General features: G+C 37.6%; 1 pseudogene; it reads left to right on the top strand.

Moving 5' to 3' along the window:
* The first annotated feature begins 3,287 nt into the window (after positions 1-3,287).
* On the top strand, positions 3,288-9,157 carry LOC116091680 (annotated as a pseudogene).
* The last annotated feature ends 8,840 nt before the right edge of the window (positions 9,158-17,997 follow it).

The raw sequence follows: 17,997 nt of genomic DNA, 5'->3' as shown, positions 1-17,997 counted from the left end.
TTTACTAACACAGTCATATCACTAAAAATTTTATATTCGCATAATAGCTGGTTTCTATTTGAATGAACGAAAAATTCCTCTGAGCACACAATCCTAAAATATTTCAGTCATGCTGTAAGTCCACCATCAATGGCTATCTTTGTGGACTTCCTCCAGCGGGTGCACTTTTTCTGCTCTAACTTTAACACCACCCTCAAGCTTCTTCCTGTCTTTGAGAACTGATTTGACATTCATTGGGATCATTATCATCTCCTAAATAGACATCATGGCCACCATTCTAAAAATATCCTATACTGTATGGAAGAAGAAAATGTTCTCCACATGAGGCATTCATTTGGTAATGTTCTATCGAACCCTAGCTTCCAGGTACTTAGGTGACCAAGCCTACTCTGTCAATCACCAGGTCCTCCAGCGCAGGTGTGAGGATTAAAAAGAAAAAAGACAATTACATAACATGATAGCATGACCCCAGCAAGTTCTGAGGCTGAGGTAGTTTCATTTTTTCCCAAACTGCTTTTACACCATTTTAGTTACATGTAAGTAATAAGATCAGCTCTAGGTTAAGGAACAAACAAGACAATAAACATAAATAGTCAAGGAACAAGCAAGGCAATAAACAAAGTTCCATCATCACTGTTTCTAAGGGCTTGTCAGAATGACCAAAATATCTGAGCCCACTTCCCTGTCCTAGCCCAAAATCTGATTCTTACCTGAAGCCTACTCCTTTGTTCCACCCTAAAATTAGATTCCTGCCTGAACTTACTTCCTTGTCATGGCCCAGTGTCAGATTCCTGCCAAGTGGCCCTCAAAGCTCTCCTCACTTAGGGCACCATTTTGTTAATCCTGAAAATTTAAGGGTGGCTTCCCTATTCTGTAGCATTGTGATTCCTGGGTTGAATATTTCAATTTATAGGATGGGAAGACATAAGATAAAGAATGCTATAAAAAAGCTATAGGGAAAAGGGTTTTAGACTGCATACACATGGATAAAATCTGCATCATCAGATCATTGCTATTGTTACTTGATTATATTCAGTGACTATGAAATGTAAAACACTGAGCTTTTAACTGACGCCTGATGCCCCTCAATAATATACCAGATCATTGAAAGTAGGGGTATTCTATAACCTTTGCTGAAATGCATTTTTCCTACAGTACTTTCTGACCTATATCTTGTACTACCATAAAGAACCTGATGAAGACTTTAAAGTAATCAACAAGCATATGTAAGCCTTTAAAATACTTTTCAAATATTTCAGAATATCTTTTTATATAAACACATTTATTACCTTCCTTTTATTTACATCACAACTGCAGTTTCAAGTTCCATCTTTCTTCCCAGTCTCTGTTCCCCACCTCCACTCTGCCCCCTCATGCACCACCTCCTCCTTTTCTCTTCAGAAAATGGCAGGTCTTTCCATGTGGGTGGAAAAGGCAACCCTATATAAGGAAAGGGTCTCAAAAGCAGGTAAAAGAGTCAGAGGTAGCCCCTGTACCCACTGTTAAGAGTCTCACAAAAAGACCAAGCTACACACATGTAACATATATGCAGTAGGTTATACTCATGCAGGCTCCCCAATTGTCAGTTCAGATTCAGTGAGGCCCTATGAGTCCAGGTTTGTTGATTCTGTGGTTTTTCTTGTGGTGTCCTTGAGCCCTGTGGCTCCCACAATCCTTCCTTCCCCTATTCTACCAGATTTCCCTAGCTCCACCTAGTTTGGCTGTAGATCTCTGCATCTGTTTCTGTCAGTTGCTAGATGAAGACTCTCTTCTGACAACTGAGCTAGACACCAATGTATGAATATAACAGAATATCATTAGGAATCATTTTCTATCCTAGGTCACCTTGGCTCTACGGTCTCTGGGACCTGGTCTGTAAGTAGTAACAGGGGCAACTTCCTGTCATAGCATGGCACTCAAGACAGACCAGTCATCCATTGGCCATTCCAATTTCTGAGCCACCTAAACCACAGCACATCTTGTATGCAGGACAAATTGTAGGTAAATGGTTTTGCAGCTGGGTTTGTGTCCCCATCTTTCTACTGGTGCCTGAATAGAGGAGATAGCCAGTTCAGTCTCTGTATCCACTATTGGTAAGAGTCTTTCTTAGCTAGGATCATTCTTGTAGATTCCTGGGAGTTTCTTTCCCAATATTCTCTCCTTCCATCTCCTACACCAGACGCCCCTGTTCCTGTGCCCACTACCTGCTGCCCAGACACATCCCTAGCTGTTCATCTACCATGCCTACTCTATTTCCCCTTAACAGGGAGATTCATGCATTCCTCACCCCCATGAAGTCCTTGTTGCTTAGCTTCTCTGGATCTGTGGATTGTGGCATGGTTATTATTTACTTTACAATTAATATCTACTTAAAAGTAAATGCAGACTATGTGTGTCTTTTGGGTCTATGTTATACCTCACTCAGGATGGTTATTTTTTTCTATTTCCATCCATTCCCCTACAAATTTCATGATGGCATTGTTTTTAAGAGCTGAGTAATACTCCATTATGTAAATGTACCACATTTTCTCGTTCAATCTTTGGTTGAGGAACATCTAGGTAGATTCCCACTTCTGGCTATTATGAATAAAGCTTCTGTGAACATAGTAGAGGAATAGCCCTTGTGGTTTGGTGGAGTGTCCTTTGGGGTAGTATATGCACAGGAGAGATATAGCTGGGACTTGAGGTAGATAGATTATCAATTTTCTAAAAACATAGGGAATATTGATTTTCAGAATGTCTTTGAGCTGGGAATCTTCTTATTTTATTCCTATTTTTCTTAGGTTTGGTCTTTTCATAGAGTTCCAGATTTCCTGGATGTTTTGTATCAAGACCTTTTTAGAGTAACATTTTCTTTGACCAGTGCTTATATTATATCATCTATGCCTAAGATTCTTTCTTCATTCTCTTGTATTCTGTCAGTGATGTTTATGTCTCTAGTACCTATTCTCTTCCCTAGGTTGTCCACATCCAGGATTCCCTCAGTTTGTGTTTCTTTATTAGCTCTATTTTCATTTTCAGGTTTTGAATGGTTTTATTTCCTTTACCCATTTGTTTGTATCCCATGTATTGGATTTCTTTAAAGGATTTATTCATTTCCTGGATAAGGGCATGTATAATCATTATAAGATTGTATTTAAGACCTTTTTGTTGTGCTGAAGCTCTATTGGAATATCCAGGGCTCGTTGTAGTAGGATAGCTGGGCTCTGGTAGTGCCGTATTTCCCTGGCTACTGCTGATTGTGTTCTTACTCTGGCCTTTTATCATCTGGAGTTCCAAGTACCAGCATGGCCTCAGGTAAAGCAGAAGTCTTCTGCTGGAGTTGTCAGTCAGCTAGTATATGAAGCCCAGGAGATTGGGTGGTGTAGAGAACTGTTGGGACATCTATATAGAGTATTAGCAGGAGGTAGGTGTTGTCTTACCTTGGGTTCCTAGTACTTGGGTAGTCTCAGGTAAAGCAAGGGTCTCCTGCTGGAGTTGAGGGCCAGTCAGTTTGTGGAGCCCAAAAGAAGGGATCTATTTCCAAATATATCTTAATGCCTACAAAAATGTTTTATAATATAATTAATATTAACATGGAATCTCATTATTTTTCTTAATTAGTACCCTAAATTTAAGGGCATCCTTTATAAATTTAATTCAAATTATTGCAATAATCTAAATGTGAAATAAATGTATTTATTTTAAGACTATTTTCTGATTCAATCTACCTTTTCTACCTCATTTACTATACTTCATGTCATTTGAAAATGCATTTCTTCATTATTTAACCCTTCATTTTATTTCTAGTCTAATATATCCTTTGAAAAGCCCACATTATAAATACTTTCGATTTTTATAACAAATGAGATAAATTAGACAGAGGTGGTCTTAAAACTTAACCTTGGTTTGTTCATTTATAAAAAGTTTACCTAATATTTCAGTTCAAACAAATAGCCTTAGAGTTGCTGGAAAACAGATAGGAACCCACTACTTTTTAGTGGATCAGGAAAATGGCTTCAGATTCTTGCCTCATTACCTTTATTACACTATCACTGTGTGGAGAGCCATTTGACATTCAAGCCTTTATGCTGACAGTTCTGTTCTCATTCCAAAATAATCTTAACATCCATTAAAATTCTACCCATCTCCCAACTTACTATGTATTTATCAAACTCCAAAGCAACTCCAACCACTGATGTACACTTTATGGATGACAATATTGTAGATAAGCTCTCTCAAAGTGCTGCTGAAATCCTGATCAATTTTGACTCATCCTACTTACTATTGATTTATATATGAAAAATACTCAAGTTCAATCTCTCTTGGGACAAGAGACCCATTAGTTTATTCCAACCATGTACTAAGTATCATGAACTTGCAAGTTATTCATTAAAGTAGTTCTTAAATAGTGAGCAAAGAATGCACACAGACAACATGGATGAATCCATTAAGTGAGAATGTATACTACCAGCTATCTGAGGCAGTGCTGTACTCTTGAAAGCTCATGTTTTCTAAAGATTGATTGATAAATCTAACATCTACCTCTTATATACAAACATGTTTAAATCACAAAACAGATTTTGAATTAGTAAGAAGAAGAAAGAATTTACCTTTGGTGAAAGAAATATTACAACATTTACTATTGTAGTAGGAAAGGAATGGAGAAGAAAATAGCTATATACATGGGAAGACTTGGAATTTCTTATCATTTTATAATTGTCTTCACTGTCATGGCAAAATATATGAATTCATGTTTTAACCCCTTCTGTAAGAACTATGATTAAATGCAAAAGTAGTGTGGCTAAAAGTAAACAGCATGTCTGTCTGCCTACCTTCATGTCACCCTGTTCCTTCCTGATATCCTGGCTGAATTTTTGCTCGTTTGTAACAATATAAAAGTATGTCTCATGAATCTGTAGAACAGAAGTCTGATATTACTTTGCTAGCATTGTGGACTTCTGACAGAGAGTTTTAAGTGGTTGCAAACTGTCCAACTTTCATTCAATTTTCAGAGAGAAGAAAGGGAAAACACTCCTGTGTGTCACATAGATTCAAGTCCTTTGCATTAGAGCCCCAAACTTTAGACGGATCTAATCATAAAAATTCTACCAAATATCTCACCACTTCATATTGAAAGAGATTTCTGCCATTTTCTTTAAAAGAATTGTTTGAGATTTTAGACCTATGAGTGATTCTATAGGACCCTATATTTTCAACTAATTAGTGTAAAAAGAGTAGTCATTACGGCCCTTGAAATTTTGGATGCTTTCTGAATTGGCATAGATTCTGTGCCATATATTCTATTATAGTGCTCAGTTTACTGAACACTTTTGAAGATATTCCTGCAATGCCACAGAGAGTAGCAGAGAAAAAAATGAAAGGAAGGTGATATAGAAAACCTAAGAATGGAGGAATTACTTCCCTGAGCTACACCTTGGGAAAGTGAAGCTCATTCCTACAGGAAACATTAATGAATTATATATAATGTCATTAATAACTGCCCTTCTGCAGAACAAGACATAAAGACATTTTACTGTACCTCTCTCCTGTATGGCTTGAAGATTTGTCAGCATTGTTACTACCACACATCCCAGCTGAGCTGGGAAAGGCAACTTCTTATTGGTAGGAGTCTAAACTGGCTCAGCAGCTATGGAAATTGGTATAGAGGTTTCTCCCAGAGCTGAATATCTAATGTCACACCAACTTTACCTAATACCTTTAATTTTAGATCTTACATATGCATAATCTCAGAATTCCAGGGCTTTTTAAATATCTGGACCTAAACTCAGATTCTTAGCCCCGTGTTTGGAATGATGCCCAACCTGTCTTGTAACAGGAAAAAGCAAATAATTTTTAAATAAAAACAGCAGAACAAAAAGAAGCCAAAATTAATTCCATATAACAGGGAAAATGACCTCTCTAATAATTTAAAATTTATTCTGTAAATACAACTTATAAAAATAATTTATAAGATTGTGTCCCAGCCTTTGAAACCTCAAGTTTAAGGAATATTGATCCCCTATGCCTTAGCTATGAGCTCTCTCATAAACACAAAACATTCAGAGGGGCCTTGATGGGCAATCAGCCTGTGCCTACTACAGAGAGAGGAGCTGGAGGAAAAGGTAATGTGGAGAAAGCAGAGGCAGTAAGGTTCCCAACATCAGAGCATCACTGCTCAGACATAGCAAAGGGTTTCATCTTAAGTTCTAGAATGTTCCACCTTCAAAACTAGAAGTCATTTGTTCCATGATACCCACTATAAAAATGGATCAAGGAAACAGAATTTCTCAGTGAAAGTGTATGAAATGCGTTTTGAAATGCTTTCTCAATTGTTCATTATATTATAAAGTGGGTGCCTTTCTATAATTACATATGTTTATCTCACTCTGAGGGGCTGTGTAACAATGTAGTAAAACCACTATAATTTAGTTAAATTTGTTTTTAAGCATTTACTTTCATAAGTGGTGTGACAGTCAACATGTTGTCTTAAGTAATCATGTGATCCCACCTTACTGGGTAGAAACTGAGTTGGAAAGGGTAATGTCCTTTGTCTGAAGCAGTGTGAACTCAGTCACAGGTCAGTGGGTCTTGGTAACCCTGTACTGTTCTGAGTTTAATTGAAACTTCAGAAACAACTCATGCTCAGATTACTCAGGTAATTGCTCATTCTCTTTTCATCATTTAACCAATTAGCAGATACATGATCGTAGATGGAGGAATGACATACTGAGTAAAACCTCACAGAATAGCTGGATCCTCTATGTGGGTATGGTGGGCTTTTTTATCATTCCATACCTCTTAAAAACTGTTACTCAAAGTGATATATAATTTTAAAACATTGTCATGCATCACAAACAATTTACTGAAAAGTCAAATATCAAAAGTCTAAATAATAAAGTGATCAAATTATTAAACAATAAAAGGAAAAGCAAAATACTGCTAGATACCTGGTTTCCTGGACAAAAGGTATAATAAATACCAACTCCATAAGCAAATAAGAATAGGTAAACTATCACACACTCCAGTAGGAAGGAACACAGAGGTATCTGTTAGAAATGTGTACTGTCGATGTTCGGTCATATTAAATGTGTGAGATGCAACCTTTAAACTGGTAATTTTGTTCCTAGGAACATATCACTGAGACATTTTCACAGTGGGTTATTTGCCACAGATAAGATGTGGCCAATCTTCTCATCACTAGCAGAGAATGCAGGTGAATGCTGAGAGATGAACAGCATGAGAAAAAGCTACTGAAGTGTGTCCTGTGGAACATCAGGCTGTGGATTCTACCTAATCCGTTCATGATGACCTAAGAACAGGAAGTGACCTTGTTTACATAAAGCTGTTAAAGAATTTTGACAAAGCTAACATCTTTTTTTGATTTTCATGAGTTTTTGAAAATCATAGAAACAAGCAGTTTCTCCTAGATAACTCAGTGAACACACTGACAGAAAATTGTACATGATAACTAAAGCACAGTTGACAAGCAGAAGAAAGAGGTAAGATGGGTATGTGCAAATAAGCTGTTTAACGTTATATAGAACTATAAGTTGAGATTTGCATATACACTAGCTGGCATGGATGAATAGAATTTAGATTGAAATATATAGCGTAGAGGAACAATCTGTAAATGAAATAAGCATTCTTTCATTTCAAATTCTAAATTAAGTAAATCATAGAAAGTGACCTTGGAGTAGCTGAGGAATAGCTGAGTCAGATCTCCATCCACTCTAATCCACATTTGAAAGAAAACACAGCATGTGGAGGCAGAGGCAGGAAGACCGCTGGCTCACGAGCAATATGCCTTGTGGATCCAATGACCTTCAAGTATGAGATTCTATAACGAGGTAGATGGCATATAAGGAATGATACCCATGGTTGACCTGTGGCATACACACACATGCACACATACATGCACACTCATATGCACATACACACACATATGTGCACTCACATACACATACACACAAAAAACACATACATGCACACACACATACATTCACACACATACACACATGCACAAACATGTAGCTACCCTCAAATATATACAGGCAAAACCCATGGAAAATATTCTCTGAAGTCATTATAAAACCAAATATTATAACATTTAAAAATCAAAATGGACTTATTTTCTCTGCTATTTTTTTCCTTTGCCAATTACAGCTGATATTATATTTCTACTATTGGAACACAGTAATGACAACAAAGTGACTGAATTTATTCTCCTGGGATTCGCTGGTCAACATGAGTCTTGGCACATCCTCTTTGTGATATTCCTAGTAATTTACATAGCCACCTTAGTGGGCAACATTGGCATGATGCTGCTCATCAAATCCCATTCATCACTGCACACTCCCATGCTCTTTTTTCTTACAGCATTTGACTTTTGTGGACCTTTGTTATTCCTCTGCCATCACTCCCAGGTCATTGCAGAATTTTATAAGCACAAAACAACCCTTCTCCTTCCCAGGATATGCAATGCAATTATATGTGTATGGTGTCTTTGTAACTAGTGACTGTTTCATCCTGGCTGCTATGGCTGTAGATCCTTATGTGGCCATCTGTAACCCACTGCGCTATCCTATTATCATGTCCCAAAGACTCTGCATTTTGCTGCTGTTTGGTTCATACACTATGGGCTTCCTGAATGCCACTATAAATACAAGTTTTACTTTCTTATCAAGCTTTTGCAAATCCAATGCCATTAATCATTTTTTTCTGTGATGTACCACCAATACTCACACTATCTTGCTCAAGTATTGACTTCAATATTGTGCTGTTGACAGTTTTGTGGGTTTTAACTTAGCATTCTCTGTGTCTGTTGTCATTTTTCCTACACATATATTTTGGCTCCCATTCTAAGAATATTTTCTGCTGTAGGAAGGCTAAAGACTTTCTCCACATGTGCATCACACATGAATGCAATCACCATATTCTATGAAACAATCTGCTACATATATGTACTTCATGAGATCAAAAGATCTCAAGAGCAGAAGAAGGTATCTTTTGTGTTCTATTTTATTATTATTCCCATGTTAAACCTCCTCATATATAGCCTAAAAAAACAAGCCTTGAGACACATAGAAAACAAATGTTTGTAGTGGAACTGTTGTCTTCATTTCAATGAGGCTCATGAGGCAAGGCAATAGAGCTGTGTCCTTGGTCAGCTTCGGGAGATTTGACAAATGTTCATGTCACACAAAGACATTGCTTAATTATCAATGGCATCTGAAAGAGGAGAAAAAACATTAAATTGTTAAATAAATAGGCTTGCTTTCTCAGTGCTGAGAATTAAACCCAAGATCTCTCATATTATAATCAGGTAATTCACAGACCTGAATAAATAAAATTCTAATTTATGTATTTTTAAAAAAGAATCCATCTGGATAGCTTGTTTTTCTTCTGTACATTTTGAGCCTCTTTGAAAATATGTATATTAAAATCAATCTTACAATAATGAAAACAGTTAATGTGTCAGTACCTTCTACTATGAAGATTCTCCAGTGGGAAAATTATATTTAATCCTTTCTTCTTTATTCTCTGAGGATAATAGCTCTTTTTCCTCTGCTTGTCCATGTTATTGTTGTGCAGGAAACTCTAACGCAGAACTGTTTTAGGCAATACATGCAGCAGGATAGGGTAGAACAGGAAAAATATAGACAAAATCTCCATAGATATCGAGACACTAGAAACCAATATCCATTCTTCCTGCCCTATTTCTCACAATAAGTAGTAAATTATTGTGGTATTTGAGAAAATCTGTCACATAACAGTTTATTATTGGAAATGTGAATATACAGCTGGACCCTCTGATGGTTTGAATAAGGATACCCCCATAGGCTCATATAGTTAACTACTTAGTCAACAATTAGTGGAACTGTTTGGAAAGGGTTAGGAGGTATGGCCTTGCTGGGGGGAGGTGTTTTATTAGGAGTGGGCTTTGAAGTTTTCAAAACCCAGACCAGCTCTCCTGTCTCTTTCTCTCTCTATTTCACTTTCTATCCCCAACATGTGGATAAGTTGTGAGCTCTCAGATGCTTCTGTAGCACCATGTCTGTCTGCCTACCTTCATGTCACCATGTTCCTTCCTGATATCAAGACCCCAATTAAGTGCATTCTTTATAAGAATTGTCTTGGTCACAATGTCTCCTCGTGGCAATACAACACTAACTAGGACAAGACCCTTAGAAGTACACTACTTAGTAGAAAAAATACTCATTTACACATACTTAATTCATGACATCCTTAAATATTAACAAGTAAAAATAAAAGGAGAAACACAAAAATCAAGGCTCAAGCCTAGAAATCAATTTAATATTAAGACCAAGTATTTTATTAGAAGAGGAAAAATTACCCCTGTGTGCAAAACACCTGTTCACTTGTGAAAGAAAATAATTTTGCACCTGTTAATACACATGCTTTTGAAAACAAAATAACTTTATCACTTCTTCCCTTTTGTTTCAGTAACCAGCTGTAAGGCAGATGGCACTTAGAGGAAGGACTGCCAGGGTAGAATTTGTTGTTTTTGCAATATTTCCAAAAGGTCAAGGTTCACAGATGATGCAGGAACTATGGAGCCATCAGACAACCACAGCATTGCAGGGGAACCCAATCCATGGAATGAGGTACACTACAGGAAAGAAATTACAAAACTCTGGTCTTGCATGGCATGTGGGAAACCTTTCTATCCTCCCTTCTGTACAATAAACCTCAATTCTCATAAAGGATGAGTTTGCATCTTTGGCACTGCAGACTATCTCCTGAGAAGCACTATCATTCCTCCCACCATCCTAATACTTCTCTTTATAACTAATATTACTCAATATAATGTCCATAAGCACCTTGGCTCAAAGGAACTAGACTGTCCAAACTTCTGAAAGGTTCATAGAGTATTTGTATTGCAAGTGAGTGTCTCCAATATTCATAAAATATGAGATATAAATATAAAGATGTAAAAGAAATACAATTTTAATAGCAATAGTAATAACTAAATAACTTATGAATGATAAAATTGAAAAAATTTAATTATAGAATTATTTGATATGGGTTGTAGGATGGGTTATAAGATAAGTTAGTTATTTGACCTGAGAAGATTGTATTTATATTCATGTTTAGAAATGTTTAGTATATTTAGGAATATATATATAAATATATATATACATGTAACAACAACTAAAGAAAAAGAGAACAGAATCTATGAATTTGAGACAAGTAAGGGATGTACATGGAAGGATGGGAGAGAGAAGGGGGAAAGGAAAAATGATAAAAATGCTATTTTAATTTTAAAAAATCAAAAAGAATGTTAATCCATGTAGTAATGACATTTTTAAATACCCTCTGAACAAGCAATCCTTGAGCACACAAGTTAAAAGTTGTGGCTCATTTTTTGTTTTTTTGTTTTGTTTGGTTTGGTTTGGTTTCGTTATTTTTATTTTTTATTAGATATTTTCTTTATTTACATGTCCTATGTTTTCTCCTTTCCAAGTTTCCCCTCCAAAAACCAACCAACCAAACAAACAAACAAACAAAAACAACAAGAACAATCCCCTGTTGCCTCCCCCCTCCCCATGCTTGCCACCATACCCTCTCCTACTTATTGGTCCTGGCATTCCCCTACACTGAGGCACAGGATCTTCACAGGGCCAAGGGCCTCTCCTCCAATTGATGATTGAATTTGCAATCCTCTACTACACACATGCTGCCAGAACAATTCTGCAAAACACAATTAACACTTCTTGGAACCTGCAGGCCTCTCCTTAGGGCATTTAAAGGAGGAGATTTTATAAGTAACAATCACTTTTCCTTAATATCTATTAACATCAATAGACTCAGTTCTCCCAATAAAAAGACAGACTAGCAGACTGGATATGTAAACAGGACCCAGCATTTTGCTGAATACAGGAAATGCACCTAAGTGACAGAGAAAGAAAGAAAACTGTCAACAGGACAAAAAGGCAACCAACAGATTGGGAAAAGATCTTTACCAATCCTATATCTGATAGAGGGCTAATATCCAATATATACACAGAACTCAAGAAGTTAGATTTCAGAGAATCAAATAACCCTATTAGAAAATGGGGTACAGAGCTAAACAAAGAATTTCCAACTGAGGAATATTGAATTCCTGAGAAGCAACTAAAGAAATGTTCAGCATCCTTACTCATCAGGGAAATGCAAATCAAAACAACCCTGACACCTCACACTAGTCAGAAGGGCTAAAATCAAAAACTCAGGTGACAGCAGATACTGGTAAGGATGTGGAGAAAGAGGAACACTCCTCTATTGCTGGTGAGATTGCAAGTTGGTACAACCACTCTGGAAATCAGTCGGGTGGTGCCTCAGAAAAGTGGACATAGTACTACCAGAGGACCAAGAGCTACTACTCCTGGGCATATATCCAGAAGATGCTCCAACATGTAATAAGGACACATGCTCCACTGTGTTCATAGCAGCCTTATTTACAATAGTCAGGAGCTGGAAAGAACTCAGACGTCCTTCAACGACTATTACTCAGCTTTTTAAAATGATGAATTCTTGAAATTCTTAGGCAAATGAATAGAACTAGAAAATATTATCCTGAATGAGGTAACCCAATCACAAAAGAACACACATGGTATGCCCTCACTGATAAGTGGATATTAGCCCTAAAGCTCGGAATACAATTCCAAGATACAATTCACAGACCACATGAAGCTCAAGAAGAAGTAAAACCAAAGTGTGGGTGTTTTGGTCCTTCTTAGAAGGAGAACAAAATAATTACAGGAGCAAATGTGGAGATAAATGTAGAGCAGAGACTGAAGGAAAAGTCATCCAGAGACTGTCCCAGCTGGGGATTCATCCCATATACAGTTACCAAACCCAGACACTATTATGGATGTCAAGAAGTGCACGCTGAAAGGAGCTTGATATACTGTCTCCTGAGAAGCCCTGCCAGATCCTTATAAATACAGAAGTGGATGCTCGAAGCCAACCATTGGACTGAGCACGGGGTTCCCAACAAAGCAGTTAGAGAAAGGACTGAGGAGCTAAAGGTATTTGCAACCCCATAGAAAGTACAAAAATATCAACCAACCAGACTCCCCAGAGCTCCCAAGGACTAAGCAAAGGAGTACATGTGGCTCCAACTGCATAAGTGGGCATCAATGGAAGGAGAGAATCTTGGACTTATAAAGGCTGGATAGAAGCCCTAGTGTAGGGGAATTGAGGGTGGGGAGGTAGGAGTGGGTGGGTGGGTGGAGGAATATCCTCATAGCAGCAGGGGGAGGGAGGAAAGGATAGGGGATTTCTGGGAGGGAGGGAAACCAGGAAAGGGGGTAACATTTGATATGTAAATAAATATCCAATAAAAACAAACCTAGGTAACAAACTGCCTCAGAATCGGTACAAAACCATTTACACACATTAATTTATAAAAGTGAGTAAAGACAGGAGCATTATAAATCGCATATTGAAACACCATCCCTGATGGTGAGAGCCTCAAGAGGGATAGGAACTCCAAAGAAAGACCAAGAGAGTCATATAAACTAGACCTTTGGAGATTCTTAGAGCCTGAGTCACCAACCAAAGAGTATACATGGGTTGGGCCTTAACATACCCACCCCCACCATATGTAGCCGATGTGTATCTCAATCTTCATGTGAGTCCCCCAGCAACTAGTGTGACGTGTCCCTAAAGCTGTTGCCTGCTCTTGGAATCCATTCCCTGCCTAGGATGCTTGTCCCCCAGTGGGAGAGGATTGCCTAGCCTTTCAGAGGCTTGATGTACCAAGATGGGGCACATACCCAGGTGGAGGCTCTACCCTCTCAGAGGAAGAGGGGAAGGGGAATGAGGGGAAAGACCATGTGAGAGGAGACTGGGAGATGGGAGACACCCACCAGGATATAAAGTGAACAAATTAATTAATTAATAAGAAACAACAAAAAAAAGTGTTCTCAAGGTATATCTACCATTAATGTTAGGATAGTGAATACCCTAATATTCAACAATGGGCAGATACATGTATAGATGGCATAAATGTCATATGTATAGAATTTACAAATACAGTAAAGAGAGGAATATTACTTTTTTAAAAGAATATAATTCTACTTGTGACAATACTGACAGACCTGGAGAACATTATGTTAAGTCCAAATTACAAACATAAACTACACTTTTCTATATACAGTTAAAAGGGGTATAGCTCAAGGAAGCTAGAGAATAATAGTTGCCAGGGCTGGACAAAGAGGAAATTTAAAAAGTAGAGGTCAAATAAAAAGTTTCAGTCTTGCAAGATTAGTAAATTTTGAAGTCTCACTGTACTATACATGACTATAGATAAAAAGATTATACTGCATACTTAATTTTCTATAAGAGTAAATCTTGCTGCTAGGCAGTGGTGGCACATACCTATAATCCCAGCAATTGGGAGACAGAAGCAGGTGGATTTCTGAGTTTGAGGCCAGCATGGTCTACAAAGTGAGTTCCAGGACAAACAGGGCTACATAGAGAAACCCTGTCTCATAAAAACAAAAAACAAAAAACAAAAAAATAAAAAAGAATAAATCTTATGTTAGCTTTTAGATACTGTTGTTATAAAGTAATAATAACAGTAAGAAGTGGCAGGAATAAAGTGATAAATTTACATACTTTTAGGTTTGCTAGTGACTGATTTCATGAGTGTTAACTTATAGTTATTGAGATTTATACATTGAGCATTTCAGACTTAATACACATATGAACTAAACTTCAACATGGTTGTTACAATACATAAAAACTAATAATAAAATGTACATTACTTAAACATGCAGAGAGAAAAAATAATACAATATAACTGAAATCCCAGGATTGATCCAAATACATGATAGTTTACTACATGATCATAGTGGTGTCATCATGGGCCACAGCTAAACCTTGCACAAAGAAACAGCATTAAAATAATGACAATACTTGCTCCTGTCTACAAGCACAACAAAGTATCATTAATAGTGTTAGTGACTGGTGTTTACCCATGGGATGGGTCTCAAGTTGGGCCAGTTATTGGTTGGCCATTCCTTTGACCTCTGCTTCCTCCCCTGCAAGTTTTCTACTGAGAACTTCTACTCAGCAGCTGACTCAGACAGATAGACACCTACAGCCAAACAGTGGATGGAGTTTGGGAATTCTTACTGAAGAAGGAAGGATTGTGGGTCCTGAAATGGATAGAAACTCCACAGGAAGATCAACAGAGTCAACTATCCTGAACCTTTGCAGCTCTCAGAGTCTGAACTAAAACCAAAGAACATGCATGGACTAGACCTAGGCCTCCTCACTCATATGTAGCAGATGTGCAGTTTGGGCTTCATGTGGGTCTTGAGTTGGAATGGGGGCTTTCCCCAAAGCTGTTGCCTATGTGTGAGATATGTTCTTCTAGCAGGGCTGCCTTGTCTAGCCTCAGTGGAAGAGGAGCCTAGCCTCGCAGAGACTTGAAGTTACAGGGTAGAGGGATGCCCAGGGAGGCCCCAACCTGCCCAGAGGAGAAGGGGAAGAAAGGATTGTGAGAGTGGGTGACCAGGAGTGGTGGCAGTGAGTGGTATGTAAAGTGAATAAGCAAAAAAATATTAATTTAATTAAATATAATAATGACAATATATTTGGGAAGTGGTAAACTGGAATTTTAGTACATGGATACAGTAGAAATATAAATTTAAATTATCCAATTATTAATATACATTTTAAACTATAATGGCAATGAAATAAAACAGATCAGTAGATAAGATCAATGCCCTCATTAAAGCAGTGGGTCTCAATGTTGAACCTTTCTGGCCTGGCTTATTTGCAAAGGCCCTGGCCCATGTCAACATTGGGAGCCTCATTTGCAATTAGGGCTGGTGGGCCTACCCCAGCAGCCTGCTGGTAGTCCTGCTCCAACCACAGATGCTGCCCCAGCTGAGAAGAAAGTAGAAGCAAAGAAGGAAGAGTCTGAGAAGTCAGAAGATGACATGGGCTTTGGTCTTTTTGACTAAACTGCATTTGTTAACATGTCCAATTAAGAGCTGAACCTGATTTTTTTTAAAAGGCACCCATAAAGAAAAGTGATGTCTAATTGAGGTGCTGACAAAGTGATGAATCAGATAAAGATTTGACAGAACAACAAAGGAAAGGGCTACTGTTTAAGAGCAGTTTAGGGAGAGAGAGGGGAGTTAGAAGTCAGTTCAGTTGAGTTGAGTTGAGTCACAGTAAATTCAGTCAGTGCAGTGACTGCAGTGCAGTGAGTTGAGTTAGTTGATGCCAGAGAATAAGAAGGATCCAGAAGATTAGAACACACTGGCAAAGTTAGTTTAAGGCCATGCAGAACAATTCAATATGAAGCTGAAAGAAACCATGTTGAATCAGTCAGCTTGAAGAGGATTTTGAGCCAGAAGAGCTGTGTTGAACCAGTCTGCCTGAGTTCAGAAAGAACTAGCAAGAGTGAGCTTATTCAGCATTAAGTGTCAGAAACTGAAACATTCTAGACCTAGGTTAGCAAACAGGGACTGGCTGATAAAGCCTTCAGGTCTGGGCTTACCGAAGATTTGATTGTACAGAGGTTAGAAGCTTCTAAGCCTAGAAATAGAACAGAGAAAAAAATGCTCTAGGCTCAGCCAAAGCCTGTATATTTGCACAGATTGGGTATTGCTCTCATCTCATCCCATTAACAGAGATGAATAAAAGTGACTTTTATACTGCAAAACTTCATGGCAGCAGCAAATTTATTATCATTTGAAGGATGTATAGTGCAATTTGAAACACATGGTTGTTACTCCATGGCAGTTATGACAGTGGATCATTATGTGTGATCCATAAGAATCACCAACACTCCACACTCATGACTCCACAAACAAGCATCCATTTAGTAACTAGTTCATATCTTGTGTGATTAATAAATCCTTCTGTTTAGGGCTTCAAACATTCCCAGTCTTTCTCTAAATCCAACATCTTCAATCACTTTTTCTGCAGTTCTCTCCCAAAGCTCACCCAGGCTTGCTCTAATGCTCATATCAACATCATCTACTCAATGTTTTTGTAGAATTTAAAACTGATTACACTGATGTCTTCTCCTGCATATGCATCATGGCTACCATCCAAAATATGTTCTCTGCTGTCAGAAAGAAGAAAACTTTCTCCATGTGTGCTTCCTGACTGACAGGAGTCAGCATTTTTCATTTGCTTATGTATATGTAAAGCTTCTGAAACAAATAGGAAAATGGTCTCCATGTATTATTGCATTTTTGCTGCCATGTGGAATGCTCTCATCAATGGCTTGAGAAAAATGAAAGTAAATCAAGAACTAAAGATGTCAGAGTAAGCCTGGCATGTTGATGCATGCCTTTAATCCTAGCAAAGGCTGACAGATCTTGTAAATTCAAGATCAGCCTGATCTTCAGAGCAGACAGGATTCTTAACACAGACAAAACCTATCTCAAAAAACAAACAATCAAACAAAAGAGATGAAAGTGTAAAAGTTCTTGATTGCACTCATAAGTTTGAATTCAATACATCAAAGTATCCAGTACATTTGTTCTACTACAATTTAATGTTTCTAAAATAAGGACTGTGTTTGTGCCAGTAACCAATTAATTTTACTTCATTCAAGTGGTAATGTCTTAAAATATGGAAAACGTAGGAGGATCAAGTCCTGCAACAGAAAAAACAATGCTCGCTAGGAAAAAAACACTCTACTCTGTGCCTCTGACTTCACCACATCAAACATAGAAGGGACACACCCTATGTACAGTGGGAGGAGACACAATTGAGGAGACACATAATTATACAACAAATACTCTGTAATCCTCACTACTTAATGATCAGTTTCCTCCTTTGCTAACTCCTCAACTATGATATAATTCATCTGATTCATCATATCAACAGGAGACATGATTATTCTCACAAACACAAGCATACATATAAAGGCAAAGAAAACATCTTACACATCATCTAGATATTCTGAGTATAGTATCATTGCTCAATAAGTAGTTGCTAAATACAGAAATTGAAAAATGAAAATAAAACAAAAAAGTC

The sequence above is a fragment of the Mastomys coucha genome, unplaced genomic scaffold (genome assembly GCF_008632895.1).
Source record: "Mastomys coucha isolate ucsf_1 unplaced genomic scaffold, UCSF_Mcou_1 pScaffold15, whole genome shotgun sequence".
Classification (NCBI taxonomy): domain Eukaryota; kingdom Metazoa; phylum Chordata; class Mammalia; order Rodentia; family Muridae; genus Mastomys; species Mastomys coucha.
The sequence above is the reverse complement of the archived record's forward strand: the minus strand, read 5'-3'. Positions and strand labels throughout refer to the sequence as shown.